The sequence below is a fragment of the Cyanistes caeruleus genome, chromosome 2 (genome assembly GCF_971803275.1).
Source record: "Cyanistes caeruleus chromosome 2, bCyaCae1.hap1.1, whole genome shotgun sequence".
NCBI classification, from domain to species: domain Eukaryota; kingdom Metazoa; phylum Chordata; class Aves; order Passeriformes; family Paridae; genus Cyanistes; species Cyanistes caeruleus.
In genome coordinates this window covers 92,673,890-92,697,724 of record NC_141702.1, presented here as the reverse complement: position 1 = coordinate 92,697,724, position 23,835 = coordinate 92,673,890, and the positions used below count along the sequence as shown (strand labels likewise).

Here is a 23,835-nt window from a genome sequence, read left to right as displayed (position 1 = left end):
AAATAAAGTGGACATTATTGGAAGAAAAAGAATAACAGTAAAAAGTGTATATCAAATTTAATGCAGGTGGTTAAAGAGAAGCATGAACTGAAAAATGTACAAGTGGGAAAGACAAAAGTCTGTGTAGAATAAGGTTCAAAAAGATGCTTTAATATTTTCATATTATACTAACCCTCTCTATAGAAAAAGTTATTTCATTAAAGCTGATTCCAGGTCAATTATTTGATTTTTAAATACTGAAGTGAAAGTTCAAATATTTTTCCAGGTTTAATTTTATTTTAAATAAATTGGAAGTGTTGTTAAAAGAGACTTAGAATTTGAGGAAAATTGTGGTAGCCAGACCAGGTCCATTGATCTGACCTGGGGAGCCACGACTTTCCCAGAGAGAGCAGTCCCACAAGAGACAGCCTTTGGGAGGGTCTTTGGCAATCCCTGGCCACCAGGTAACCTCAGCAAGGGGCAGCCTGTGGCTGCAAGTGATTTCAGCTCAGTGATTTCAGTTCAGTGATTTCCAGCTCTGCTTGCAAGGTTATCCCAGGCTGACTCAGAGATAGAGACAGGAGCATCATGTGGCAATTCCACAGAGAATCTGGCCTTTATTGTCCAGCAGCTCTGTGAAGGGTAGCCAGGGGCAGCACCTCCCTGCTGAGCTGAGCAGAAGCTGGGGTTTTTATGGGGGAAAGCCAGGGTGGTACCAGGGGGGAAACCAATGGGTTGCAAAGGATCAGCATAGTCACCAAAGCATGGTGGGATAGCTCACCATGACAAGAGAGGATGGTCCTATCTAAGGGGTATCTCTCCAGGAGAGGGCTGAGATAGGCTTATCACAGCTCCCTCAGGGCACATCCCTCCCTCCAAGGCAAAGCCTTGGTAAACTGACCTGTTTCCACACAAATTTTTTTATTATATTAAGGGATAGAAAATATGACAATTTTGTCCATCTAATATAAAATATAAACATTTGTTGTTTGGAAACTTTGTAAAACAGATTACAGCATTTTCAGATTGTGCAACACGATGTGTTTGGTACAGTGGCATGGGGATTTTTGCTTTAAGGAAAAAAAATTCTGAAATCTAGAAATCTGCAGCCAAAAGACATTCTCTTCTTGCACAATGCCTTAGGTGCTGCAATCACTGTGAAGCTAAACACTTTCTATTTGCTGCCTTTGCTCAAAACTCTCTTGTAACTATTGTTCACCAGGGCTCCTGTGGCAGGGCTTTGTCTGATCTGTGAGGGTAATATTTTCACTTGTTTTATTCTGTTTGTCTCATAGGGTTTGCCTCATGTTCTTATACCTTCACGCCCATGCACTGATCATACAGAGAGTTCTTAAAGGATGCAATTGCCATTGGCATGGAGAATTGTCCTTCCTACCTCTTTGCTACAGCCCATGTTATGACTTTTAGTTTTTACGACAGAAACACAAAGCTTAGCATATAGAAAAGTATGCAGTCACCTCCATGCCTGATCAGGATTGTCCAGTGAAACACATGCACCAAAAACTTGTGCCAATCTGTGTGCAATGCCTGTGTCCAGCTAAGTGTGCCAGAGTCAGCATGAAGAGCATCACAGATGGGAACAGTCCATAAGATCTGCTACAGGTCCTGATGTAGGTATGAAGTGCTGGAGGATGGGGATGAGGATGGCTGCCATCACTACTATAACTTGCTGTTGTGAAGGAGGCTGCAGAGGGGAATGCTTGCCTGGCAATAACTCCCATCTGGTCACAGGGAGAAGCCTTCCTTTGGCTTTTTTCCCTGGTTCTGTTTTTCTATTCCCATTGTTCTTAATACCTTTGGCAACATTGAAGTTGTTATATATATATTTTCACCTCCAGATCCCACCAATAAAATTTTGTGCATTAAGTCTGTCTCAATACTGTCAGGAAAATTAGTCCACAAACACCAGAGGTTTATTTCCAAAAAGGAGACAGAGGAGTCCTTTTATTTATTCGCGTAAAGGGAGAGGCCATAGGGCATTCCCCTGGGGTCTCTCAAAATTTTGGAGGACGCAGCCTCCTTTTTATTCTGATTTCCCAGCCACATGTCCCTTTCTCTTTCCCCATTGGCTGAAGTACTTGAGAGGTAGGTACAGACTTCCTGGAACGACTGATACCTAAGATTACCCTCTAATGTATAACACTGCCTTTTAATTTTTAATTCCTATGGAATTTATGTTTTTTCCCCATTGTTTCTTTCAGGTTTCAATATCCGATTTCATTTATCAGCAAGCCAAGAGTTTGTAAAGGCAAATATCTTTTTTCCATTCATCAATCAGTGGAATCCTTCCCATTGTTTCTTTTATCTCTCAGTGCTAGTTTTATCTACCAGCAGACCCACAGCTTGTTTGTAAAGACAAATCTGTCATTCCTCTCAATACCCTTCATGCAACACTTACTCAAACTCAGTGCTACTCAGTAAAGGCTGGTAAATGTGATTTATTATCATATAGCATCGTAAATGTTATTTATTGGAAGGTTGGCTTACTTGGAACATGTCAAACATATCCTTGTCAAATTCTTCCAGGCTTGATCAGAGTTTCATCTCACAAGATATAATAGGCACCCAAGAATTTCTCTGTGCCTTTTGTGGATTCTGTGTCATTCATTCATGTTGTTTTCTCCCTGTACAGAGAGAATTTCAGCTTAAGAGAGGATTGGGCAAACCTGTACTGTCACAGCATCATGTGTCAATAGGTAGATTGTCAGGAAAGATCAAACCTGAAATGGAGAGCCAAAAAAGCAAGATACTTCTTTCTCTCATTGTTGCTTACTTGCAACTTTTTTTTTGCATTAAGTAGTCCACCCAGGTCCTCTGAGAGACAATTTATTCCTTGGCTACTATGGACTAATATATATCCAGTTAAAGGCAATAGAAACAGTATTGTGCTTGTTAACTAGAGTCAGATTTTGGGTCATCTCCAAAGGATTTAACTATCTTTGTTGCTGGTGGTCAGCCAGAAAGTTTATGTGACCTGCTTATGGGAGACTACATCATCCTAATTCTATAAAAGACACCCCTATATACTGCTGAAAAGGATTGATCAGCCTTTTGAAGCGCATCCCTCTCTGCAGAGGGATCTTAAATGACTAATCTATGTTTGGTACTAAAGTTTTACATGGCTAAAAGTAGGTAAAATTAATTCCATCCTAAGTGCTCTGCTCCTCTTTATTGTCTGTTTTTCTTAACAGTGCTCTAACCTTATCTAAAGAGCATGCAGCAGCACTGTCTTTGCAAAGCGCCTGCTTGTGCTCTCCCTGAAGTCAGTGGGAGGTTTTGATTGCTTTTCATACCTTCAGAAAAAAGCCTAATGCCCCTTCTTGTTTGCTACAAACGAGAGTATTAACTAGCAAAGACAGATGCTGCTATCACAGCAGCAGAATGTAATCAATGACTCAGCCTGTGAATCTTCTCATGCTTCTCGTGGCTGCCCAATTCTCTTCCCACCCTGGATGTGCAGGAGATCACACTGTAATTATGCACGCATGTTTATTTCCACTTCCTAAGGTAACCAGGTATGGATCGCTCTTACAAAATAGTTGTCACCCAGGGAATAGAAATGGAGCTTCATTTTGCTCCTGGTTGGGTACACCTCATTAGGTCCACAGCCTTTTGCTCAGCTCCTGCCAGGGTAATTGGAAGTGACAGTGGTACCATTTTCCCATGCATAGCAGTCAGCATTGGCAGGAATGGTCAGATCAGAAGGACACACAGGAGAAGTGAATCAGAAAGATTACAGAGATGTCATGAGATTACTAAATAAGAAAGACCTCCAGAAGGGTGTGTGTTGCAGTGCATTAAGATATATGGTATGTCCCTGAGGATAAACCCACCCTTGGTTTGATATAATGTTAGTCCCTTCCTGGCCTCCCTCCCTTTTTCCCTATCCCATTGGCTGTTAACCCCTGTATCTCCTCACCTCCCCCTACCCCTAGTTTATGAGACAACACCTGAGACACCTCTTTCTCTTTCTTGCCCCGGGCGACTCATGTACAATAAACCTGGGACCATGTTCCACAAGATTGAGCCTCCTTTGTCTAAATACCTAAGTTCATGCTGAATATATTATAGGATTCCCTCCCCCTCCCGTGGTCTGTGCAGGGCAGGCACATCTCTATGGGGGACAAGAATGGAAGGAATTCTCATAATATTTACAGCAGGTATGTCTTAATTTTATTAAGAGCCATTGAGGACAATCATCTATCTTAAATAACAGATGTCTGAACATGTCATTATGAAGTACCAGTTAAAAGAACTAGCAGCAGACAGCAGAAACTTCCAATATCGGTGGTAAACAGAGATAAACAGAAGAGACAAACTGATCTTCCCTTTAATTTTCTTCTGTATATCCACCAGAAAGACCTGCATGTGCAGACTTTTTTCTTAACGTTGTAAATAAACTTCACTGTTGTGTGAAGAGTTCAGCCTGGCTGGATGCCACATGCCCATTAAACCTGCTCTATCACTGCCCTCCTCAGCTGGACAGAGGAGAGAAAATACAAATTTTAGGCTTGTGGGTTGAAAGGATAGGGAGAGAGATCACTAAGCAGTTACTGTCACAGGCAAAAGAGATATGAGTAGGGGAAAATTTATTACCAACCAAATCAGAGAAGAGTAACAAAAAATCAAACTGAATCTTCAAATACCTTCCTTCCACCCGTCTCTTCTTCTAGGTCTTAATTTTTTATGATTTTCTCTACCTCCTCCCCCTAGAGCTGCCCAGGGGGGCAAGGAATGGGGGCTGTGGTCAGTTCATCACACATTTTCTCCCATGCTCCTTCCTCCTCAGGGAGAGGACTCCTCACACTCATCCCATCCCAGCATGTGGTCCCACCCATTGGAGACAAACCTTCACAAACTTATCCAAACATTAGTCCTTCTCACAAGCTACAGCTCTTCATGAATGTAGTGGTTTAGATTTGCCAATTGCGTTTCCTGGCCAACGCACCAAATAAATGTCATTTTAAAGCAGCAACTAAAAAAATCACTAGAAAACTTACTTATTTCGTGCTGTGAGATATGGATTAGAACAAGAGCAAAACAGGCTTAAAACTTAAAAGGAATAAAGAAAGTTTATTAACAAAACTGCAAGAATAAGAAAACCAGAATAAAACCTCTAGAAAACCCCTTTCTCCCCCACTACCCAACCATTCCCTTCTTCACATGACAATATAGAGACAAAAAACTTTGGTGTTTACAACAGTCCCAATTCTTGCTAGAGTCTTTTCATCAGTCTTTTAGAGAAACAGAAGTCTTCTTCTGCTAATCTATGGAGTTTCTCACAAGAAAACTATTTTTGCTATAGCTTTCTATTTCTCTGATGCCAGCTGCCCAGAAATCTGTCATCAGTTGTCTCCTCCCATTTCACATCACTCTGAGCTGTTATGGGTCAAATGAGTCTAGGGATTTCATTTTTAAGGGTGAGTTATTCAAAGGCAAAAGTTCTCTTCATTTGCCTCTGTGAATCTCTCTGGAAACAGAAGTTTTCTCTTTGCCTCTACAACAGCCCCAAATCTTCAACTATTACTTCTCCCCACTCTGTTCCAGTACCTCACAGGATCACAACCACTTCACCATTTTGCTCAAAATCCACACTTTGAACACTCCATTCCTCCCAATATACTCTGTCATGAATTAAAGGAGTTTTTTCAGAACACTATTAGCTTTAGCTAATAGAGAGAGTGTTTTTTCAGAGTGTAATATGGAGAGTGTTTTTTCAGAACACTCTCCATAGCTTTAACAGAAAAGTATTTCAGCTTAATTAAAGCATCTCCTTATTCTCTCTTCCCCATCTAAAACTTAATTCTTTTCTTCACTGTCTTTGATGTTTTTGTGGCATTTTCTTCATGTTGATTTTCCCTCTCTCTTCCCCTCTTCTGGGAAAAAAGGAGTAATCTGTAAGTCTCATCCTGGCAGTAAAAGAGCTAAAGTCTTGTAAAGCTGCAGATGTTCATGGTGTCAGGTTTCAGTCCAGCAGCAGAAACTGCAAACCAAGTCAGGCCGGCTGGCTCCGTTTCTCCCCCCCCGCCCTCTGCGGCCTTGTCCGGCCTGGAGGGGGGGGAGAGGAGGCCGAGACAGAGCCTTGCTAGCTTGTCAGAAGCCGGAAACCGAAGAGAATAAGAGAGCCCTGGCTTTACATCTTAAGGTGGTGTTCACAAGTTGATCTCACTTCTCAATGGTTAAAACCGCTGCCAATTATCAGAAATGACCAATAATTGGTCAGGAGAAAAGGCTCCCATCAGCCTCCAGCAGCTTTAACTTCCCTAGCTCCCAAAGCCAACTTAAAGTCACCCCATGACAATGAATTTACGCAGTGTGGGTCCCTTCCACATGGTTCAGTCTTTGGGAACAAACTTCTCGAGCATGGGTCCCTCACAGGGTCACGAGTTCTGTCAGCAAACCTGCTCTAGCGTGGGCTCCTCTTCCATGGGTCCTGCCAGGAACCTGCTCCAGTGTGGGTTTCACACAGGGTCTGACTGCAATTGCACAGTTTTTCCACCTCCTCTTAAATCTGTTATCCCAGAGGTGCTACTACTGATGCTGATGGGCTCAGCCTTGGCCAGCAGTGATTCCATCTTGGAGCTGGCTGGCATTGACTCTGTCAGAGAATGGGAGAATCTTCTGGGAGCTTCTCACAGAAGCTGCATATGAGGTCAACCCCTGCCAAAACCTTGTCACAAGAACCCAATACATGGAGACTTCAGCCAGGCTTGTGAGATCTGTTGGACAGAATTTATTGTAAAACCGAAGAAGGGGGCTATATTTACCTTACAATCACAGAACACCGGTGCCAAAATCCCTTTGCTCCCAGCCCCGGGAAATCATACGACTAGCTCCAGTTCACTAGGGCTGGGATGGCCTTCGGCAAGGCAAAAGGACCAAGGAGGTTCTTTTCTCCGGGACCCGGTCCCCAGCTCATTGTGAAATGAACTCCAGGAAAAAAAGAGCCTGAGCGGACAGTGGTGGGGACTTTTATACTGAGGGGAAGGGGGAGAGGGAGAGTAGAATTACAAACAATGGGATGAGACCGAAGGGGTGGGGTGAGCGGAAGGAAGCAACATCACAAAACTGAGAGGGGAGCACAGGGAAAAACCATTTAGGTTTTTCCTAAGTTAGGTGCATCTTAGAGCAACATGACACACCAGTGAACCTGCTGCTAAAATTGCCTGAGATGATACAGCAAGCTAGGATGACATTTCTCTAATCCAGTGTGATGTCTGCTGTATTTTGTAAGTAATCTCATTTGACCTTACTTGTACCACTTAACATTTAATCTTGGGGCCATTTGGCAATTAAAGTATCACAACAGGTGAATTGTTCACTTCTTCCCGAAAACATGTGATATTTTCTGAGAAAATTTGTAGTTCGGTTTATGTGAAAAATGACGTTCACTTTTAAAATTTTCAAGGCTTATTAAACCTTAACAAAATACAACAAACGACTGTATAAGGAGAAGAGCAGCACTGGGAACATAAGACTAAACCACCATGTCCTCCTCTACACAATGGATGTTCTGCTTTTTATACTCCTGGCTCCTCCCAAAGTCTTGTCAGTCAATTCCTTTTCTGCCATCCATTGGTGGAGATCATTTTCTTACAACTTGATTGAAGGTCAGGTGTTGCCATGCTGTGCCTCCTAGTAACAGGCCTGCCCTCCCCAAATGCCCCAGCCTTTGACAACTTTACAAGGGGGAAGGGAAAGAGAGCTACAGGGAGAACATAATAACATAGCTATACATCTATAAAACTTTTCTTAACATATACATAATATTCATCCCTTAATTGTGAGAGCCAACCATCACATTACCCATCTATAACAGTTTATTAATGAAGTGGTCAAGTGTGAACAGAATCCTGGAATATTTTGATTATCTTTTCCAGGATTACTCTAAGAATTTTTCTGGAATTTGACAACAGCATTTCCCCCCAATTTAATTGAGTAATACAGTTAATATATTGCAGTAATGTGCAGGGAAAACTGTGTTGTACCACTACTGGATCCCATTCAGAATTAAGAGAGATTATACCTATCAAAAGGACCATAAAATCTGAATATGATCCTTAAAGGATTTGACTGCACAACTTGTTACTAGTTTAATTATATTATATACAGAGCTGTTCAATTAATGTTTGGACTAACCCAAACATGTTAAATATGAAATTTCTATTAAGTTTGCAGCATAATCAAACTGCATAGCAGAGCACACTGCAATAACTGTCATGTGGCTGATATAGTCTTAAGGGACATAAAAAATTAGAGCTTTTGGAAGTACAGCATTTCTTTATGTCAAAGATTAAACAAATAAGGTTGATTAGTCATATGGATGTCTTCACTAGTACTTCATAAGAAACAGATTCCTTGTTCTATGAAAATTTAATAATGAAAGAAAGCATTAATTTCCAACAGGAATACAAAAAAACATTCTTTCATTTATTTTACATTGTTGAGTTGTACTTTTTTCATTTCATAATAGAAAAAAAACCCCTTTTTCAATGGAAAATTATGCCTTTTATTTGTGAAAAGGAGCTGAAATATCCTTTCATGACAGTTCTGCTATATTTTTCTGAAATATTGTGCAAAGAAAATACACCTCATAATGAATGACCTACCCACATAAATATTTTTTATTTCATTAATTGGTAATTTCTGACTAGAAATGACAAAAAAAATTATTTCAGTCCTAGACAATATAACACATAGAGGTCTGTGTTAATTCCTTTGGTTTTAATTGACTCTGATTTTTACTATTGTAAAAGTGTTCAGTATCATGTCCCAAAATTTGCTTTAAACTGTGTAAATCCTTCCAGTTTCCTGATATAACAGTGATGTAAACTCTCTGATGGAGGTCTATTTTTGCACAGGATCTGGAAAGAGAAGGCATTTTTCCTTCTTCTTATGACATTTTCATAGTCTTTATTCTCTGTGTTTAGGATAGTGTTTTTCTTCTCCCTTGTTATATGCTTTTATTCCAACCTTGCTTCAGTCTCTTGCATGGCACTGGGTTCACCATTACTCCTTCTTTGCTTCCAAACATTTTAAAGGCAAGGAGAGGGAGAGCTTTCATTTTAAAAGAATTGAACTGTGTGTGCAAGTAACATGGAAAAGTGCACCCTACTCTGTGTTTGGTTTAGGGAGGCAGGTACAGGGCTTTACTTCATTTGGAACTGGTTTTTTTTAGGTTTCTTGAAACTAGAGACCGGCACCTTTGCTCTATTTTTCCCTTATTTTTCCCAGTGTACTTCATTCACAAGGAAATGTGGGCATTTGTAAGGCAGAACCAGCAGCTGTTTAGAAATGAAGCAAAAATTAACTCTGCGAAAGAGCCATTATATAGGTGGAAAAAGTGTAAGTAAGCACAATTAGTGCCTCACAAACCTGAGGGCTACACAACCATGATGGGTCATTACAATTGGGTTCAGGACAGCCTCTCAGAGAGCCCTATGTATGTGACAAGTCAGCAAAATAATGATGAAGTGGATAAAAAGTACAGAATCCTGAAATACTAATGAGAGACTTGCTCTGCAGCTCTTTTTTTTGTTTTGTTTTGTTGTTTCTATGGCAAGACAACCACCTAGGAAAGTCAAGAATGAAATGGTTTTTGTCTTTTTTGGAGCTGTGATGTAAATGGTGTTTATGAACATTTTGCCTCAGATTGGTCCATTCATTATGTATTCTTCCTCTCTGTAAAACAACTACAAATCCAGTGCTATTCACCCTGACTTCTTTGCCTTCCTGTGTCTTTTCTTGACTTCAGAGAATTCTGCATGGAGTTTTGGTACCTGCTGGTGGCTGGTTCCGAGGGTCTGTCCCACCCCCAGCTGCCATCCCAGATAGGGGTCCCGTGACGAACAGGTGTCCCGGGATCTCGGGCAGTTTCCAGCCAGGGGTAACCCTTATGAGCGCTCTCAGAGGCTTCAAGTGATCAGCTCTTTAAGAAATGATTTCTGCTCCGTGATCAGCCCAGCTCTGCTCATGGGTTACCCCAGCTAACACGTAGATGAGAGATGGGAGGCTGTGTAGCGTTCTGTGGACTCCATTATTGGCAGGCTTCAGTGAAGGGGGGCAGTGAAGAACTTCTACTGAACTGGGCAAAAGTCAGGGTTTTTATAAGGAAAGGGAGAATTGGGAAAAGGACCAATGGTTTAAGACAGAGGTAAAATTACCAATAGTTTGCAAGGAGATAACATGGGGTCCCAAAGCAGGAAGGGGTCTACAGCTTAGTCACCATGACCAAGTAGTTTTGTTTTATCTTAGGGAACAGATCTCCAAGGTGGAAGCCCTTTGGAGGACTGGCCTTCCTTCACAAGTACCTGTCCTGTTTTTTTTGTTGTTTTTTTTTTTTACTTTGTGCTGGGGCTATAAAAAAAAACAAAACTGCCTGACAAAGTGTCATGTCTCATGTAGGGGTGCTGTTTATTTTATCTGGCTGAAGACAGATTGTTCACTGCCTTTCCCTAGCAGGTGAGAGAGGCAGCCCTTTCCTCTAAGCCATATTTCACATGGGATAAATCTCTCTCATGCAAGAAGCAAGAAGGGATTTGTCTATGCTGTGTCTCTAATCCAGTCTAATTCAGAGCAGACGACTCAGGGAGCTGTGCATGTGGCCACCTGCAGTACTGGTCCGACTGTCCCCATGCCAGCGTTTGTTCCCTATTGGCCTGGCAAATCTCCACCCACCCAGGCAACTGGAGGGGCAGGAGGCTCCCATGCTGTGTCCTCTGCAGGAGTCCACAGCATCTTTTCACATACCTGCCTTACTTAATTATTTATAATCTTCTGGAAGATAGTAATTAACCTTAAACCTCGTTCTGTCCCCTAAAATCCTGTGACCTGGAAGATGTGGAGGAGGGCTGCTATCTGATTAGTGGCTTGGCACAAGCAGGTGCTGAAGCCCTCAGGGATGCAGGAAGCTGCAGGTGCAATGTGTGATGCTCAGGTGAGACACATAACAGTGAGAAGTTAACTTGCTATTTTCATCTTGAAGTGTTGGATTAAATACACCCTTGGAATAGCTGATAATGGGTTTCCCTAGTAGGGCCTGAGAAGGGCTGACTTTTCTAGTGGGTCTCATGAAATCTCCATTTTAAGTGTCCTATAACTTGCTGTCAGCTCTACCAGGTGCTGTAAAAGACAAAGTCAACAGGCTTTAGTCTGAAGGGAGAAAAGATCTGATTTTCTTCTGACCTAGTCTGACACGTGGGATAGATGGCCTTAAGTTTTCAAAAATCATGAGCTCACCATAACCCAATCATGAGATATTATGGTGTTAAAATAATAAATTTGGCATGCAAATTACCTTCTGATCTTCAAATTTAGTCAATAGTTTTTTTTGCCATAGTCTGGAGGGCTATTTTTTTTTTAATGGAAGCTAACAATCTGTCAAAATAATTTAGGTATTGGACCTTTATGAAATACACAAAATATAGCAGTGTCATGATAAAAATCACTGATTTTGGATCCATTTCTTGCCTTGAAGCACACTGAGTGACAAACCTCAGAATTTTCATGCCAGCAAGAGTTGTTGCAGATCCTATCATTATTTACCTAAATGAAACATATAACCCTTTTACTGAAATGTTTTCAGCTAGAAATCAGCCTAAAAATTTAGTGGATTTGGACCGGGTACTTATTCTGTCTCCATCAATCTAGTATGTGAATGGCTCATAAAATTAAAATAGACTAAAAATTTCAAGGTCACTGGCTGTTGGCAGTAATTAAAGTAGTCTTTTTTTTCTATGAAGAACTATTTTTTATTCTTTTTTAACAGGTGATTCTGTACTTGATTTTGCATATGATCTGTTTGTGCTACAAGTTTATGGGATGATTGTGTTCAAAAGAAATAAGATTTGAACCTGAAATCAGGGTAGTTTATGGTTTTGGTTATTAATCACTGTAAGGTCAGCTATTCTAAAAAATGTAAATGTATTTATGACCTCTCACTTGGAGGGAAAGAAATCTCTTGCTCCAATAGAACAGGAATGCTAACAGTGGCCAAAGACTAGGGATTTACGTCTTGGCAAGCCAAGGATTTACGTCTCCCATTCTTCCACTGTTGGAGACATTGCAGATAAAACTAGGAGACACATGAATGATGAGAGGTTTTAGGTGCTGTTATAGATGGGTAATGTGATGGTTGGCTCTCACAATTAAGGGATGAATATTATGTATATGTTAAGAAAAGTTTTATAGATGTATAGCTATGTTATTATGTTCTCCCTGTAGCTCTCTTTCCCTTCCCCCTTGTAAAGTTGTCAAAGGTTGGGGCATTTGGGGAGGGCAGGCCTGTTACTAGGAGGCACAGCATGGCAACACCTGACCTTCAATCAAGTTGTAAGAAAATGATCTCCACCAATGGACAGCAGAAAAGGATTTGACTGACAAGACTTTGGGAGGAGCCAGGAGTATAAAAAGCAGAACATCCATTGTGTAGAGGAGGACATGGTGGTTTAGTCTTATGTTCCCAGTGCTGCTCTTCTCCTTATTCAGTCTTTTGTTGTATTTTGTTAAGGTTTAATAAGCCTTGGAAATTTTAAAAGTGTTTCTCAGCGTTAAATAAATACTTCATGGGTCACCTTCTGAATTTGGAGATTGAAAAGTAATCAGACTCAATAATCTAGATTTTTTTGTAAGTATTACTTCTTATTAGGTGACCAAGATATCTTTGTATGCCCTCTTCTAACAAGAACATCAACAGAATGCAGAGTTGAAAAATACATGAACAAGGTTTGATTCGAGAGTCCCCCCTATCTGGAGGGACTGATCTTAATTTATACACCAGATCCAGCTTTTCAGGTAGGTCTAAATAGGCAGGATTAAGTAGTATGGGAAACCAAATATGATGTGATAACATAGTCATTAATCCAAAGGACAGAGGACGGGTTTCCAGGTACTAAGTGTTTTTTGATATTCTGGAAAAATTAGTCTTCATATCTATGCATGAAAGGCCTCTGCTGCATTAAATACAAGCTGTAAATGTAAATGCTCTGTCACCAGCATGCTGCAGTGCTGGGCATGGGCCATCAGACTGTCTTCTCTTTCTTCCATGAGAAAACCACTCTGACAGTGCTGTAGACTGAAGCAGGAAAACTAACTGCATCTTCTGTCTCCTCTACCAGATTCCACTCCCTGTGGGAACCCAAATCATACTGTGTTCAGCTGCTGACCCAGCCACAGCACAGGGAGTTTGTACCTAATGTGTTAACAAGAAAACACATTCAAATTCCCAGACACTTGGCAAATCCATCTTTCTCGGTTCTAGGATTCAATCCCCGCTGATATCCTGGGAGGCAATTTGCAAGTGATTGTGTTGTGCAAATCTGCTTTGTTTCCCTTGATTCAGAGATCAAAGTTGGGAGTACAATTCTTTGGTATTTAATACATAAATCCTTCCTGCTTCAGAAGTATCTACTTAAAAGAACACATTGGCAGTATATAGGCATGAGTTTATACACATTTCCCACACAGCAGGCAGAAAGAAGAGCAGAATGTCATGTTAAAAGGTGTATCTGACAAAAGGATAAACTCAGAAATTAAGTATTCAAATTCCAATGCACCAGGTGGGGATAAGCTTAGAAACCCAGCATGGAAGCAATACACTTATTGCTATTGAATTTAATTTTACTCTTCTGCTCCACAGTGTGGAAGGGAAGAAAATCATGGGAAGATCACGTAAACCAATCCTGCACCCCTGAGTTGACAGGTTTGCTTATCCTGCCTCATCTTGCTGTATTTTCATTTTCCTGTCTCATATTGGCCTAATTCACACTGGTCTTGCAGTAGAACTTGAATCCTAATCCCTGACACTTTTTATGCATCCACTCATCACAGAAATGAAGAAGGAAACCATACCTAAAGGGGCAGGGTCTGAAGTTCTTCTCTTTTGAAAAGAGGTATTCATCTAGAGGGAATGAAGTGTGGTAAACAGAGTGCCTGATTTTTTGTAAGGAATTACTAGCGTGATCAACAGTAGAGACAGATAGCAGTTTGAACAGAGTCTTTGCATCCAATCTCTCTGCTTGGACACTATCCCTTTCCCTAAGCTTGGCCATTTTACTTTTCTTCGGTGAGAAAAATGAAAATTCCATGCCTGTCACTGAATTCTGACAGAATTTTTATATAGATATGTGCATGGATGTATATATGTACAAGCTTCACTGAGCAACCTGTTTCTGTGTCTTTACTTCACAGTAAAGAATTTTTCAGGACTGTTTTTTCTATTTCTGGGCATTTCCAAATTGCTTGTATATTTTCATGGCCTTAGTGAAAAACAGCAATCAAAATTCTGCATGTACTTTTTTTCTTTCACACCAAACCCACAAAAAGCATATCCTAAAAGGAAAGGAATGGTTTGAAATCTCCCCTGGAAGTAATAGAATAGTTGCATTGTCAGTACCTGGATCAATGTAGACGTATCTGGTGTTTAAGCATTCAGTTTCAGACCGAGAATATACAGTCATATAAACATATCTACCAGAGATAAGATGCACAATAAATTGAAACAAAAAATTTGTATATGTAAAAGAAAAGGGAAGAGAGATCAATGAGAAGGCAAGAACATGCTTAATTTCTATCAATTCTTACTGCAGATTTGAGGAAATCAGCTGTTGCCACCAGTGATCAGAGGACAATATGTAAATTCAGTTGACAGACAGCTTCGGAACTGTGCAGTGGTCAGACAGGAATGGAGACAATGGTGCTGTGTACTTTTAGCGTCTGAGATTTATACAGTCATTCAGCCATTGACTGATATGCAGAATGGAAGTCATGTATGAAAACTATTGAAGAAACATATTTCCACAGAAGTTAAAAATCTTGTGCCATGTAGTGGACTGGAAAAAACCAAGCCCTGTTTTTGCCTGCTTCTTACCACCCATACAGGGAGAAATTTCCACATGCTCTCCAAGGTTTTCTGCAAACCCAGCACTGCCAGGTCATTGGCACGCTGCTATCACGGTGACTGGAACCCCCTAAGAATTCAGCAGAATGTTAAAATTGTAGATTATCTCCTGCAAATCTGGGTGACTTCTTCCTTCTGAGACAAGCAGAAGGTACTAACAAAATGTGTAGAGTATGAATTCGCTCAAAAAGCTCCTATTGGGGTAATATTTCTCTAAGCAATATAGGATGTCTGCACCTTAAGGTAGGTCAAAAATTAATGAATAGGAGATCAGGTCAATACATCTGGTGATTTGGTTTTCTTGTTTGCTTACTGGAGCAAATGAATGTTTGCACTAGATCAGCAATTTTAGTCAGAGGCACCCTAGGCAAGATTCTTTAATTTAAATAAAATGAAAGAATTATTCATTTTGAATAATTGAAGTTAAGATTATACCCATATATACAAACTGAGAAGTGTTCCCAATTCTTCTAGCATTTCTTCTCTTTAAAGAGAAGTTAAAAGAACTCTGCCTTCGAGGGAGAGGACAATACAGCCAGAAAAAGGTGTGAATGAAGAAAACTTGAATACATACTAATTTAGATGTTTTTATAAAGCCTTGCAGGCTTCTTTCCACAAACCATTAAGTCCTAATTGCCATACTAATGTTATTTTATATTGTAAGCGCAGCTCTGAAGTCCTGACATTATGGTACCCAGTGGAATTAAAGCAGGCACTTAGTTTTACCACCTTCTCTGATGTAACCTTTTCAATCTGTGATTATTATTCTGTCAATGCACACTTGTTCATTATTACTTAAAGGTGTCATCCCTTCCTCCAGGAAGACACGCTGCTGTGTAAATTAGGGCCATAACTAACCTTGTTCAGGGCTGAAACAAGTGCCTTTCTTCTGACAAGCCATGAATTAAGGCCTTCTTTCCTCCCAGTGGAAGGAAGGTGCCTCTCTCCTTCATTCCTAATAAGGGCAATGCTGAGGTGGATTTAAAAGGCTCTTTTCTATTAAAGGGGTTTGATCTATGATAATCTCCTATAATCTGGATACTAGGAGCAAACTGAGTATTAGGTCTGTATTGTAAATCCACTCTCAGCCTTTTAAAACTTATTTATTTCAAAACTCATTTTAATAAATTACCTTCCTTTTCCCTTCCATAAAGAACATTAAGGAAATGCCTTTCAAATTAGGATTCAAATTTGATTAATATTAGTTAATCCAAGTTCTGGTAATTGCATTTTTCCTTCAGGAATTTCACAATCCTTTTAAAAATTGTGCAGTCTTGAGTTGCAAACTAAATGGTATAACCCCCATGTCAGCTTCCAGTGCATTTTCTTGCTCTGAGTGTATATGGAGTAAATGCAGCACAGTTCAGGAAACATTATAATTTCCATTTTAACTCACCATTAAAGCTCTTAGTTACATTTTCCAGAAAAATCATCTAATGAATTTTGTTTTGTTTCTGTTGTGTTTTCAGTTGTAAATTGCTTCTGATCTACCCTAATGTTAGCAAATATTAGCCTCATTTGCACATATTTTTTCACAAGGAGGTTTTATTCTAAGATTTGTTATTGTATTGGTAATTTCAGCTGTTATGGTCCCTAAACAGCTATTTGTGGTAAAATTAATGTTATTACTTCTAGTCCCTTACTGTACCAGAATATTGACCAAGTGATGAAGAGAACATGACAAACAGCAAATAACGAGCGGAGAATACTGGGGGGAGTACCATACCTTTATGCAGGCAGTAGTAGAAAGACCATTCTTCATACAGTCATATGCATGAAAACTAACTGATAAAGATATTTAAGAGTTAAAGATAACGTGGGAGGAGCAAACCACACCAATACCACACACGTTTTGAGTCTGTTTGTGTTGTCAGCAACAGATGTTGTAAGGAGAGCATCATTCCTTCATCAGCTGCTTTGTATCAGGTAAAAAAAATAACAGGGGACAAAACATGCAAGGGAAACTATTAGCATTGTGGGAAAATATCCCCCAGCTGTTTTGGGAAGGGTTGCTAAATAAATCCTGCTTTGAGAGATGCAAATGACAGAAAAGGAGACAAAGATTTAGACCTGTAGAACAGCTGTAATTTTTACAGGTTTCTAGCACTGGTTAGGTTGTTCTGGGGGCTGTGAGGGAGTTTCAGACCAGAAGAATTCAGATCTACCTCTGTTCAGAATATTTGGGATTGAAGTTTTGGGCAGAAAGCATATGTGGATATTTCTGCCAATAGTTATTTCATATTTAGCTCTTATTTTCCCACTCTGGTTTGTACTAAGGGTATCAATTCTTGAAAGACTGGATATTAATTTTGGTGTATTTTGAAAAATATATGGTATCTGTACTGGATTTCATTCTGAACAACAGTGAAGCCCATCTATATACACCACAAATAATATGGATAATGGGAACATACCACACTGCATTCTATATTATGGGAATGAAGCTATATAACTACGTAAAATAAATATATACAGTAATTAGCTTGCTAAACATATAGAGCAGATACTCAGAAATATTCCAGAGAGGATAAGGCACCTGAAGGGTAAGAGATCCTCTCCTCACTAAAATGAGATCCAGGTCACCTCTCCTAGAGATTAATTCCGAAGCTCTTCGCCTGGTATCATCCATATTAATGCCAGATGCAATTTAAACATGGTGACATTAATAGCAAATCTAACATATCTGACACATTAATACCTTTTAGCTCTTTAAAACTGGGTCGCTGGTTTGATACTCTCAATGTCTACGCTTTGTATCCTGCTGCAACAAAGGTAAACCTAGGGGGCCTGTTTAGTCAGTGTATTTATGGTCAATTGTTTTTTGTTTTGTGATTGTTTTTGAGAAATAATCCAGAAATGGCCACCCCCAAATTGATAATTAGGAGTGAAAATATAGCAAAGTCCCCAGTATTGAACTGAGTTCATGCACCCACTGAGAGAACACTAAAGGATGATGACAGATACAGCTCCAGAAATTTGGGTCCTCAGTTCATTTGGCTGTCTTGTTACACTGAATAATTCAAACAACTGTAATTGTAATCATCAGTCAGTGCCATCAGCAGCAAAGTTGCAGCAGAGTAACTGAGAAAGAAGCATGGCCAGAGAGCACATCAGCCATGCTCATTCTCCTGTCGTGTGCAGCTACTTCATAGCACTGACTGGTGTGTATAGTAGGTGACTGACTGGGCTGGTGTGTATAGCAGATGAAAAATAGCCTCTTGCTTGAAATTGAATGATAAATTAGTAAAGAAAGGAGACAGAGAAGGAATGAAATCTCATTGGGGGATGGCAAAGGCAGCTGGAGGGATAGGGGAGAAGCAGAAGGGGGAAGGTGATGAGTCCTGGAAGTCCAGGCAAGAGATGTAAGTTCCTTGCATCTCAAATAAACTCAAGTTTTTAGAGTCTGATCTAAAAGGCAGAAGTGGGGCTCCCCTTCTGGACTGAGTTTCTGCAACCTAAATTCCCCAAAGAGAGAAATGTTCCTTAACCTTATTCAAGATTGTGCTCAGTGGTCTTTTTAAAGGAAATACAACCTGGGTGGATTTGCCCCTCAGATGCTGGTGGCCCAGGCCAGCAGTAGCACCCTGATTTGGGCACCCAGCAGGTACAGAAAACTGTAGCCCAGAAGCTGCAGCCAAAACTATATTGCTTTCATCTGCAGCCATGACTTCTAACCAGCACTACCCATTAGTCAACACTCAGCATATCATGAGCAGCTACATTTCAATCATTTGGGTCTGTGCAATCATTTTGGATGTGTTTGTGTAGCAGCCCAGCCATATAGCAAGCTGAGGCTCTCTGGCAGCTGTTAAAAGTATTTCTACTAATGGCATCAGGCCTGTTTGCATTTTCATGCACCTGCTGAGCTTAGAATTGGCCTCACAACTTGATTTTAAAGGTCCACAATCCCACTGGGGTTTCTTCAGCAGAAAGCCATCATTTATGGCCTTGTATTAAACAAGAAAAGAAAAAAGACAACATTGCCCACTGGCCCTAAATTCAGGAACACCAGTTTCTTAGGATCAAATTGGTGCTATATTGAGTGTTTCTTATCTCCAGATATTATTACACAACCTGGTAGTATGCAATGATCTCTTAGAAGATTAATTGTTTTATCTACAGAGATTTTTTATTATATGCACATCCAGAGGTGTATTTGAAAACAAGAACGAATATCTGGTCTTTCTTTCTCAAAACTGTGTAAGGAAGTCACTTTTTGAGGTGATGGATTTTTTGTTAGATTGTTTTTTGGGTTTTTTTTTGCATTATGGCATGAAGTTTCATATTTTATAGAATTGCTATGTGTTTTAATGTTGCTGTTTCTGTTGCCATGCACTTTGGTCTTCATTTAGTGACAGTGAAGCACACAGAAAGTGTGTTTTTTGCAAGTGTGTTGTTTCTTTTTTGCAAATGAGGAATATTCTCATCATCTCTGCAAATACATGTCCATTTTCAAGTGCCTCAGGCAACCCAGTCTCAAATGACAAGAACTATCTTGGTTTAAAATCAGGCTTGACAAACTCAAAGGCAGGATCTCTGAAATAAGAGGAAGCATTCAGAGCTCTTTTTGTTTTTGTTTTTGTTTTTTTTGGTCCTACTTTTAGTTTTGCTATGCTTTATTTTTTTAGGGTGTGAATTTTGGAAGGTATTCTTTGCTTCTTTATAGAGAAGGGGATAAGGATGTGCAGCCCATCAGGCTTTGGGACAGAGTTCTTTGAAGTTTTCCTAAAGGTACTTTCTCAGAAATAATTAATGTCCTGTTAAAGGATACTAGGATAGAATGATTTATTAGACATGGAGTAGCTGGGTCTAACTCCCATGTTAGAGCCTGTTCCTACATCTCCCATGCCTTCTGTCTCAGCTGCAACCTGTGCAGTGATCATCTCCTGGGGATCCTGCTTCAGCAGCCTTTGTGCATGATGATTCCACCAGTGATCAGCAACTCCCTGCTGCAGCAACACCTGGATCACATCTGTCTGATGAGCACCATTATTCTGTCTATGGCACATCACATTTATGAGCCTAATTATTTGAAGTTTCCCATCTCTGATTCATGTTTAAAGGAAGGAAGATTAACACATCCACTCTTTGGATTTTACTTTAAGTCTCATCAAGACTCAGGGTATAAAGTAGGCATTTCATCATGCCTGTGCCTTCTCAGATCCTGGATTTCATGCCTGTGAACCATCAATATTGTCAAAGAGGAACACCTTCCCTGAAACAAAAGTCTCTTTTTCCTATTCAGACACCTATCTTGTGATTTGACTCATAAATGGTACAGGTGGCATTAAATAGCCCAGCATAAAACTAGTCTTCATTATTCATTGCAGAGAAGAGAAGAGGATTGATGCATCAATACTTTTAAAATAGACTAGTCCCACAGAAACAACTTGAAAGTGTCATCAAAGGTATCCATTAAATTTCTTGTTGCATAAAAAATATAGGCAAACTTTTACCATAAGTTGATGCCCACCTCTGTAACTGTCCAGGTAACCAATGGAACATTTTCCTCTCCTATTTGCAAACTAAGATTTATGGATTTCAGAGTTAGGAATTATTTTCTTCTCGTACAGGCCATTGATTTTCAACATTTCTTTTCCACCAGTTACTCTAGCCTGGGGTCTGGGCGCCTCATAGGACTGAGTAAAACATGTGGTACTTCCCCTCTCCAAAGAAACAAAGTAACTAACTAAAGCCCAAGGTCATCAGAGCACATTTAAGAGCCAAACAGGGACAGTGAATGCAGAAAGTAACTTCCTGCAGCTGCTTGCCTCCCTGCAGAACACAAATCCTCATTGACTGGAGACTTATCTGCAGCATGTGGTGGGAACATCAGCTGAATAAATGCCCTGATAGAAGAGTTGAGCCTTTGCTGCGCTTGTAGGAAATGAATGAACCTTTTCACCACCAATTAAGTTCATTTGAAGCACTGATGTCTCCCAGCTGAGATGAGATGCAGCATATCAACTAATCTGCTTCTTATAAAGAAGAGGTTTCTGTTCTCTCTCTCCCTTTCTTCTAGTAGTATTTAATGAAAAATACAAATGTTCCTTTATTACCAAGTTAGGAAACCTGTCCATCATAAACCACACAGATAAAGAGCGCAACATGTACATATGTGCCTGGGAATGTGTATACATGAATACAAATGCCTGCACTTGCTGATATCTGTATCTGGATATGTATTTATATCTCTGACAGTTTCCATCTGTTGAAAGTATAATACCAGGAATAAGCATCTGGCACTGTTTTGTATTGCAGGGTCTTTTGACAGCTGATGCTAAGGGATGCTGTACCTTTGGGGATTAAGGAGTAGTTAATTAGGACAAGGAAAATGTACTGCAGAACATAAAATTCCTATATTGAAAGCAAGGGTTTCAAGGCATTCTGATTTGGTTTTCATATGACCCTAGAATCAACCCTAATTTAATGTTTTCAGAGGGATCCCATCATCATGTTTAGGGGAATTTATGCAAGATAGTAATAATGTTTCTTAATAATTCCACATCCAGAATATTATTACACATCCAGAATTGCCCAAACACTGAACACAGAGAGTCACTGAGAAAAAGTTCCAGAGAAATAGACTGCAAGGGGTAGAAGGGTGTGCTGTGATCTACCTGCAGGTTAATGTGTGCAAAACATTGCAAGCAGATGTGACATTCAAGCCATTCAATGACTAAAATGTTTTCGTAGCTATTCATTGCCCAGGTTAGAAAGTGCTTAAATTTGCTGTATTAAAGTTGCTGCACTTACTGCACTTATTCAGAAACCTTGAAGGACTGTCTTTGGTCATCCGTCTTTGCGGCTATTTGATGGGTAAAGAGTGAGAAATGAAGCAGGCATTTGGAATATTATTTTCTTCTCTTGCCAGAGCAGATCATTCTCCCATGATCTGAAATATAAACAAGTTTAGCAAAGGAAAATCTACCACCTTTTCAGTCTCACATTATGCTGGGCAGAGACACATTTCATTGTTACTCATTGCTTTACAAGTGAATTATTCCCAATTATAACCAAGTACAGTGTGTAGTTTGGAGACATATCAAATAGGTTATCTTCCTCTAAGGAAAGTGGGAAAGTTTGCTGTTCTTTAGAGCTAGCAAATTCAGAAAGAACATTTGAAACCAGAAATATATTCCAATTAATGAAATCTGTAAGGATATAAGTGTAAGGAAATAGTCTGGTCTGCTTTGCTATGCGTATTTACATACACAGGTACACACACACACACACACACACACTCTTTTATTTTTATTTCATACAACCATTTGATTCTTAGCAGACATCAAATAAAATCCACATAATCACTACTTTCAGATATTTCCATTTTGTCACCTTGTTTAGTATTCTCCAGGATGTTAGTATGGTATTTTGGGGATTTGGATTGGATTCTTAGCAGGACTGTGTGGAATTTAACAGTGGAATCATATTGTCTTTCAAGCCAATGGCATAAATTTTTAGGAAAAAAGCTAGTTCCACTATTATAAAACACATCAAAAAATTAACTTAGAGGAGTTACATATGCATATGCAGATGTCTTTAATTAATCACAGGCTTCATTTTACATTCTCTAGCAGCCTTAATTTCTGACTTCTCATTTCTGAAGTCTCCTGTTATCTTTGTTGTTTTCCTTACTATCTGCAGTACCTGACATTTGCCCCTAAAACATGGTTGGTGCAGCTTTACATTAGGCTACCCCAAATTAACTTATGAGACACCATATAAACTTCTCAGCGTAGAAGTTCTCTCTTCTCTCTTCTGAGATGAGAAGACTAGGTCATTGGGACTAGCTCAGCTCCAATATGATGAGTGAAAATATTTATTGCACCAAGTAAATGGGCATCTATGTATCATTTCAGGTACCACTGATGCACAGTTGTGTTCAGAAGTAAGACAAGAAAGAATCCCTACCACACAGCAGCACTACAGAAGAATAAACAAATCCAGAGTTGCTGAGTGAGGTACACACAGGAAAACAGAGGCACAGTAGAGATTGGTCAGATTGTGTATGGAGAACTCTGAGGCCTTAATTGCAATCAGCAACTGCAGCCTTAGCAATTAGGGCATGGATTCAGAATGTAACCCAAACTACAGAGCTGCCTTCAGCAGCTCTCAGAGGGGTAAAGAGGAAGCCACAGGATAATTCCAAAGGCCTGCTTTGTTGGTAGTGGAAGTAAGGCAGCAACTGGTGGCACCTAAAGGAAGATTACAACCTGTAACCTCTCTGAGGGCTGGCCACTTGCTGACTCAACATGAGGCTCCCTGCATCACCTCTGAGTCCCTCTATCCTCTTCCTCCCAAGTACTATGAGCACCAAAGGTAGTAGCTCGACACCTGTTTAATTTTGCTCAGTATTTGAAAATCAGCTGATGTGTATTGAGCCTCATTCATTAAAGTTAAATTAATTAATATTATGATTAACAGTAATGAATACAGCTTCTAGAGTGTGGAATTTATTACCTTGGTTCTTTGGCAGCTATCCATTATTTTAAAACTGCATCTGTTGGCTTTAATTTTATATGAGAATGTGAAAGAGTATTCCTCTTTAAGAGAGAAAACAGTATGTGATATACTTTGAAAATTCATGTCTGTATATAGTACTAATACTGAAGATGAACTTGATGTCTAAATTAAAAACAACCCAGATGTCATGTTCAGAGCGAAGTAGCAACATAATAAAAAAGTCCAACTGCACCACAGTAGAACAAGGGAAAGAAAATTACTGACTCACTACATTAATGTCTTTAGGATTTTTCAGTGCAACATAAATGTACATGTTATTAATGGTTAATATGAACAGCTGGATTTTGTATATTCTGGCACTGGAGGTGTCATTTGTCTCAGAAAGTGTGAGAAAAACAGAGAGTTTGATAAATGTTCTAAACAAAGTTTGACAGGATCTCTCTTGAATCTATTAATACTGTTGGTGAGCAACA

At 39.7% G+C, this 23,835-nt stretch overlaps 1 long non-coding RNA gene across 1 annotated transcript; it reads left to right on the top strand.

The window, feature by feature from the left end:
* Nucleotides 1-12,429: 12,429 nt before the first annotated feature.
* On the top strand, nt 12,430-23,787 carry LOC147654997 (uncharacterized). The gene is made up of 3 exons (XR_015283616.1): nt 12,430-12,625; nt 13,637-13,699; nt 22,759-23,787. It is a non-coding gene; the product is annotated as an uncharacterized LOC147654997 (long non-coding RNA).
* Nucleotides 23,788-23,835: the final 48 nt, after the last annotated feature.